The sequence below is a fragment of the Lolium rigidum genome, chromosome 1 (genome assembly GCF_022539505.1).
Source record: "Lolium rigidum isolate FL_2022 chromosome 1, APGP_CSIRO_Lrig_0.1, whole genome shotgun sequence".
Classification (NCBI taxonomy): Eukaryota; Viridiplantae; Streptophyta; class Magnoliopsida; order Poales; family Poaceae; genus Lolium; species Lolium rigidum.
In genome coordinates this window covers 81347262-81354404 of record NC_061508.1, presented here as the reverse complement: position 1 = coordinate 81354404, position 7143 = coordinate 81347262, and the positions used below count along the sequence as shown (strand labels likewise).

Below are 7143 nucleotides of genomic sequence, written 5' to 3'. Positions count from 1 at the left end.
TCGCCCGCCAGTTGCCTCTCTCTCGCCCGCCTCTCGCCTCCCTCTCGCCCCCAGCGCTACCGCCCCGTGCTGCCAACGCTGCCGCCCCCACTCTCGCCCGCCTCTCGCCTCCCTCTCGCCCCCAGCGCGGGCGGTAGCCGGGCGGTAGCGGGCGATACCGCCGGGCGCCCGCGCCACCGCCCCGCGCTCTCGTCCCGCCCCGCTGTCGCCCGCCTCTCGCCCCGCCTCGGGCGGTAGCGCCCCGCCTACCGCCTGCGTTGGCACCAGCCTTATGTCGATCGGATGGACGACGAGGAGTCAGATTCTTTTCCGAACCGGGCGCCTAATGGCTAGTGCCGGTCATTATCCATACAAACAAACAATATTACAGCCGTTCAGAAAGATTAAAAAGAATTGAAAGCTTTTTTTAGATTTATATTTTCAAACAGAGGTAGTAATACGAAGAAGGACCAATGAAGTGAACACATTCACAATGGAGCCAAGAGTACATAAGTATAAGTACTATACTATTTGGTAACCAACTTCTTTTTGCTCAAAATTTTGGATTTTTTTTTTTGACACCACGACCTGCTGACTCGTGTATTATTTTTGCACTATGTTTTCCTGTGTAGTGTTTCGGTGCTCTCTACCATTTTAAGAAAGCCAAGCACCTATACACATTATTTTGTCTTCCATAGATGTGTAACTGTAGTGTTTGCACAGAAAAATCCAAAATCTGCCGCTTAATGATGCATTGGGGTTCGAGTCGATGTGTAACTGTAACTGTAGTGTTTCTTCTCTCTGCTTCTCCTCTTTCCACATCCAGCGCCGCCGTGTAGTGCCCCGCCGCCTCCTCTTCCGTTTCCCTTCCACCGCGGTGCTCGGTCGCGCCCCTGTGCGCGTCCGCGAAACCCTAGCGCCACCGGGGTCTTGGTCGCCGGCGCTTCTCGGTGGGTGTCGGCTTAGAGGTAGCAGAGCATGAGCCATAGGGAAACAGAGGAATCCAGCCTCCATGAGGAAAAGCAGCCGGAGGTGAGGCGGCATCGCGCGACTCCACCGTCGGCTCAGTCCTGCTCACTGGCGCGACGCTGTCACCGGCCGGGGCTCCCGCGCGCCACCAGACCAGTTTCCCAGTTCACAGCCGCTCCATGTCCCGTGGCCGCCAGCCCAGGTCCCATCGCCGCCACCAGGGCTCATCCACAACGGGGGTGAGGTCCTTGGTTTTTTTCTCTCTCTAATCTCACCTCCTCCTCTCTCTGAAGTGGCGCAGACGGTGAGGACGGAGACGGCGGCCTCGAGCACGTCCCCAGCAGCGATGCCAGCGGCTTCAACTTGAGGGAGAAGGAGCAGGAGGCCGTGGAGGTGGGTCTCCCGGCGACCGCGCGATGGAGGGGGCTGGGTTGTGGTGGATGTGTGGGGCGCGTGCGTGGTCGTGGTTGGTCTGCCGACGAGGATGCGGCGGGGGCGCAGGACGAGCGTGCAGCAGGGGTGGCTGTCGGAGGCCGTCAGTGGAGGTGCGAGAATCACACGGTGGCGATCGTGCTTCCGGCGACAGTGCGATGGAGAAATCTCTATCTCGCCCGTCTCATTTATTTTTCTCTCTCCGAAGTCTGAATTGACGGCCGTGTATTTTACCAGCGCGGCCCCGTAACTCCACACATGGCATGGGCGGAACAAATCCGGGAGGCGGCGACCACGGAGCGCCTCCCGCGGTGCGCGGGCGGTAGGAAGCTCCCCATCGAGAGGGTAAGATGACGATGAAGGGGGAGCTCACGCGAGTCGCCAGGAGGACGTGCGCATCCGCCGCCGGATTCACACGCAGCAGGGGCGGCATGGCACCAACTAGGATGCCATGGTCGTTTGGGAGGTTAGCTGCCGGTAACTGCCATTTTTCTTTCTTGATTCTGATCACACAATCCTGACTTGGCATGATTTTCTTGGTAGTGATGAGGGAATCTTCTGTTCTGCTCAGTGATCTGGTATTTGCTTCATCTATGCAGAGTCAGCTCTCCTACATCCCTTACAGGTTAGCATTCCTGATTTGTTTACCCGTGCTTTGAGATAGAATGCATAGCGGATCTCCTGTTTGTGTACTTGATTTGTGTACCTGTGATTTTTAGATTTTACTCATGTATGTACTGATAATTCTTTCAAAGTTGATGCGGAGATTGTTTCTAGATGAAATGTTAGGACATATGAAAATGCATGGTCTAGATCTATTTGTAGTACTTCTGCAGTACCGGGATTATAAGTTGAGCAGTGCTCTTTTTGCTTACTCATTTGGCTGAATATTTGTTAAACCACCAGATAGGACGGCTGTTTCCTCTGATCAGGTTGAAGTCGTGTGCATCTCTATCTCTCTCTTGTGCAGGGTTTCCTTATTAACTCTCAATCAAGACTTACATACTTTCTGCCCCAAATGCATTTGTAGAAACTCTTGAAATCAAACATGAAAACTGGTGCAGACAAAGATTTTTCTACGTCAACATTGACCTGGTATATTTCCACTTGATTCAGTTTGCAGCAATTGGTTTGCAGCTAGCCCTCTGAATAAGCTCTCCATAGTATGTATTTCAGAACTTCAGTGAATGTTGGAAGTGTAAAGATATTGTTTTCGAGCTCCTCTTGCTTCAAACGGTTTACCTCCCATCTAATCAAGTATGAAAATCAATAAATCTGCTGCTATTTTCCAATGCTTTAGGACTGCCTGGTATAAAAGAAAAACTAGAAAAAAGAAACTGTATAGGACGAATGGATACTGCTACCTTGACAGTTGGCGAACCATTTTGCTTTCCTTTGCAATACATGGGGACTATAATTGTGGTGTGGGATTCTTAATCTAAACCAACCAGCCTCCGAGGCAATTAGATGTAGTTAAATGGTTCTTTTTTCCATGCACTATATGTAGATGAATAATTGTATGGGCTTTAATCACATTGGATTTATGGAGAGAAACAATATCAATTCGAGGTGTTATAAATATGCTCCGAGAAATTGTCCCCTAGAAAATCTCTTATATTAGTGTTTCCTTTTTTCATGACGAAAAATTTCAGTGCTCAACTTTATGGTGAAATTGACTTGCATTATCTTTAGTACAAGTCTAATTAACACTGTACCAGAGTGGGGCACATTTTGTATCCATTTATATATGTATATCCGTTTGGAAACAATTGGTTATTTTTATCATCAATGGATCATAGGTGACTCAAAATCTCATGGTATACATGGTTACGTAGCTACGGCTGGTTTGTTCCGGTGGATTCAGAGTCCCAATCATCGGCGGCGTTCGGGGCAAGCTTCATGGTCAGCGTGAGCAGAAGGTAATCCACTGACTTTGGTACATTGGTTACTTTGGTGATGAATTATTCTCTGTCTCTGCTTTTTTTTTCTCTTTATTTGCGAACTGGTTTTGTTCCGTAATGTGCATTGATTATTATTTGTAGGCATGTTGCTGATTGATGCCATGGCCAATCTGCGTGCCTTCGTTGGCAGACTGAATTCGTTCAGCGTGGATGACCTGATCCACAGCTGGGATTAAATCCTTTTCTATATGGTTCTATCTTGAAATAATATAAGCATTTGTTCCACTTGCAAGAAATAGTGAGTAATTTAACCTGGCACGGTTGATATGGATATCCGTTAAGTTGTTGAAGTGACTAAGCTATCCTTGGTTAGTAAATCACAAGTAGTAAGTTTGTCATCAAAATAAATGTATACAATTTATTGGGTTTGTGTTCTGTTCAGCTGCAGCACTGATAAGAAGTTGGTGCCTGGTTTACATCGCTGTCCTAATGGTTCGTTCAATCTTTCCCTTGCCGCTGTTCTGTTCTAATGCCTCAGAAACTCTCCCCTATCTCAGACCTCAAAGCGTGTTACAATTCCTGAAGTTTTGTGTTTCTGCTAATGTGTATCCATAACTAATTTAGTCAGCCTATAATATAATTTGTGAATTTTGCAGCAATTTAGTTACAGAAGTAAGTTTTTGACAAGTGTGGAAAGAAATAGCATCATATTTAAGGTAGTAGGACATTTAGGATTTCATGCAAATCAACTAAAAACAGTGGTAAATATGTGTATATTTTGCATCAACTAAAACAATATGATTGGATTTCTGATTATCATGCGCTCTTATTTCAGATCTTTAATCTGGCTATTCTTCTTTGTTTTATCTTCCTAGGCTCAGAATTGTGTTGTTTTCTTTCAGAGAAGCAGTAGTTTTGAGGTGAACTATCTTCTCATAAATTCATCAGCCCATTCTATTGTCGTCTTTGAGGTGGGATATTTTTTATTTCAAAGGTCAGTCTCCAAATTTTTGACTTCACATCACTGTTATATATGCATCCCAATGTTGCATCAAAATATAAACTATCATTGTAGTCTGAACTAATCCAACACCATGTCATTTTCCTAAGTGGCTGGTATTTTTATCCAGCATTTGGAGCCATCGACAGTAAGTCAAATGGTAGAGCTGTATGCGGCTGTGAGGTCAGCCAAATGATTTCTAGCATGAGAAGAATGTTGGAAGAAAACTTATCTCTATGGCGATGCATATATTTTCCCTTGGTCTCGGTGTCTAATTATAGCACTAGAGCCAAGCTAATCTTCTTTATGTTCATTATAGTGTTAACCAAGACGAGTAGCCTATTTTTTTTAGCATTTATCTGATACTCAATTGTTCTCATGGTCCGTGGTTCATAGTATAAATACATGTTTCCATGACAACACTTCAGTATGTCAGTGCCAAATCTAGCAACTCCCTTAACTACATAGGTAAATCTTGTACTACATACATCCTTCCTATGTTGATAATGATATTCCTTCTTTTTATGCTGATATAGTGCCATGGTATTGATTCATGTACTCTTGATGTGGATTTAGACCAAATTCTTTTGCACGACTGAAAAATATGGCATGGACAAAGATGCTTCATTTGGTGTATATCTATTTGACTGAATTAGTGTTCCCGTCATCTCTGTCATGTGGAAGTCATGCCAATCTGCATTAGTACATGCACGTTTCAAATATGCAGCTCAATTCATATTTTGGGTGACCTGTTCTTAAGATTTTTTTACCACTCTATTGTCAAATAATATGTCATGCTTTCAACTTTTAAGTGATATTCCTATAGTAAATTATAGATTGCCTTCTGGTGAAGCTAGCTAGCAACCTATTGCATATTTAACAACAGGTCTTCCAATATGTGAGATGTGGACAAAAAAATAATACTTTGGCACTATAGTATTTTAGTGCATAGCTTAAATCCTTTCATGTTACTATTTTTTAATAAAAATAGTCTACAATGTTTGGTGTTTAGATTATACTTTGTTTCACTGTGTTTTACAGGTCTGTGGTAGTTGTACCGTTGATGTTTCAACAATTCCATGGGTGTTTTATGCTACTACCCCCTCTCAAATTTATGTCATGTGGTTTTGATTGTCTCATTTTAATTTTGAACAATTTTCTGCAATCTAGAATTATTATATTTAGCTCTACTACACCAAATTAGCTGCCCTATGACCAGAGCTTTTTATTTCTGAAGCATCGAGTCTACTATGAACAGTGCCCCTAATTTATCTCTGTTTTGGACTGACTTATCAGTTGTATTTTAATCATACTATCATCAAAATATTAACAACTACGTACGCAAACTTACCTCTCTGATTACTTAGCTTTGCGGTTGTATATCAGTTTAATTTAAATAGACGTACAAGCTCATGATCTTTATTTGCTGTAATTCCCACTTGCAAAACTCCATGTGTTATCGCCACATAGCGCTATCTTTTTTATTGCATCAGGTCTTGGAAATAATACTACCCAATTGCATCAGACATGCTGATGATGTATAAATATATTCCACCTTGAGCTACCTCAGTTTTGTGCATATATTCTATCAAATAGCTCCTCAAATCTTCTGTGTGTCAAAAATTAGTATGCCCATTGTCTTCAACAAGGCTACTGCTTAGTAGATGTTCCAGTTTCCGTGACACACAAATCCCAGTTTCTTTAGTTAGTATGTAACAATAGAGCAACATGGTTGATGAATATTTACAAGGTGCCTAACTATGGAACCAAATTCTTCAAATTTTGCGTACCGACTATCTTTATAAGATGAATGTGCAATCTAATATTGGCCTGTTGCAGGAAAAGTCTACTCTTGAGCAGAGAACTAATGTTTTTTTGCTTTTTTGTTATCTTTTGTTTTTTCTAATTTCCTCACTTTTTTTCCAGGTCTTTACAAGGGGCATTCTGCGGACATGGTTTTTACCTTTTCTGGATGGAAATGTCTTAGCTGCTTGGTTTTCGTTGGAAGAAGATTTTGTCCATTGCGTATGGTCGTCATCCTTGGGTTTGGATCCCTGTTTCGTTGGCCCATTCTTCTGGTCGGCATCATTCTATTCCGCATCCTTCTGCACCATCGTTCTTCGTTAGTTTTCATCCCACTGCTCCCTTCAGTTTTGCTACATGATAGCTGTTTCAGAAAGCTGAGTTTTGAAAACTGAGTTGATGCATTGGTTCTTGCTTATCCACATCATCTAGACTCCATGGCAGCAACAATACTGCTGTATCATCTGAACTTTTGTTTACCAGTTGTTCCTACATCATAGTATCTTCAGTATTTTGTATTCTCCTCCTTATGCCGTTCTGTACAGTTATAAATGATGCACTGAAGGTAGTTTTGATCGCTCCATTATATGAGGTTGTGTGTTACCGGTTGGTCTTGCGATATGGTACCTTCAGTAGTTTCTATCCTGTGTCATACATTGCTCTCTACAGTTGGAATCAATGTACTAAAGGTTTCCTTGGTCTTATGTTGCTCTGTACATGTGGAATCGATGTACTGAATGAAGTCCTTGGTCTTATACAGTATCTTTTTATTACTTCTGGTCATTGCGATCAGTTCACTTACTAATGAACTATGATTTTTGTGTGCCCAATTTCTTATTCCCCTCTCCAATTTTGGTTTACTTATATAAGAGCATAAAGGCCTCAATACATTGAGGAAATCTGCAACTAAACTAGACAGCTATTCTGCACGTTTATGTTTAATGGTGTAATCAAATTTGAGACAGATTTAAACTTGACAGCTATACTGCACGCCAATTTATCCATACATGTACCATGTCCACAGGTATCTACACTTTTGCTTCGTAGATGATTTGGCCA

General features: G+C 42.7%; 1 long non-coding RNA gene across 2 annotated transcripts; it reads left to right on the top strand.

The window, feature by feature from the left end:
• Positions 1–1400: 1400 nt before the first annotated feature.
• On the top strand, positions 1401–6592 carry LOC124685716. Of its 2 annotated transcripts, XR_006997618.1 has the most exons (6): positions 1401–1493; positions 1618–1846; positions 1924–3299; positions 3423–3773; positions 4184–4275; positions 6208–6592. It is a non-coding gene; the product is annotated as an uncharacterized LOC124685716 (long non-coding RNA). The 2 variants fall into 2 exon arrangements; XR_006997617.1 differs by lacking the exon at positions 6208–6592 and having other exon boundaries at positions 4184–4546.
• Positions 6593–7143: the final 551 nt, after the last annotated feature.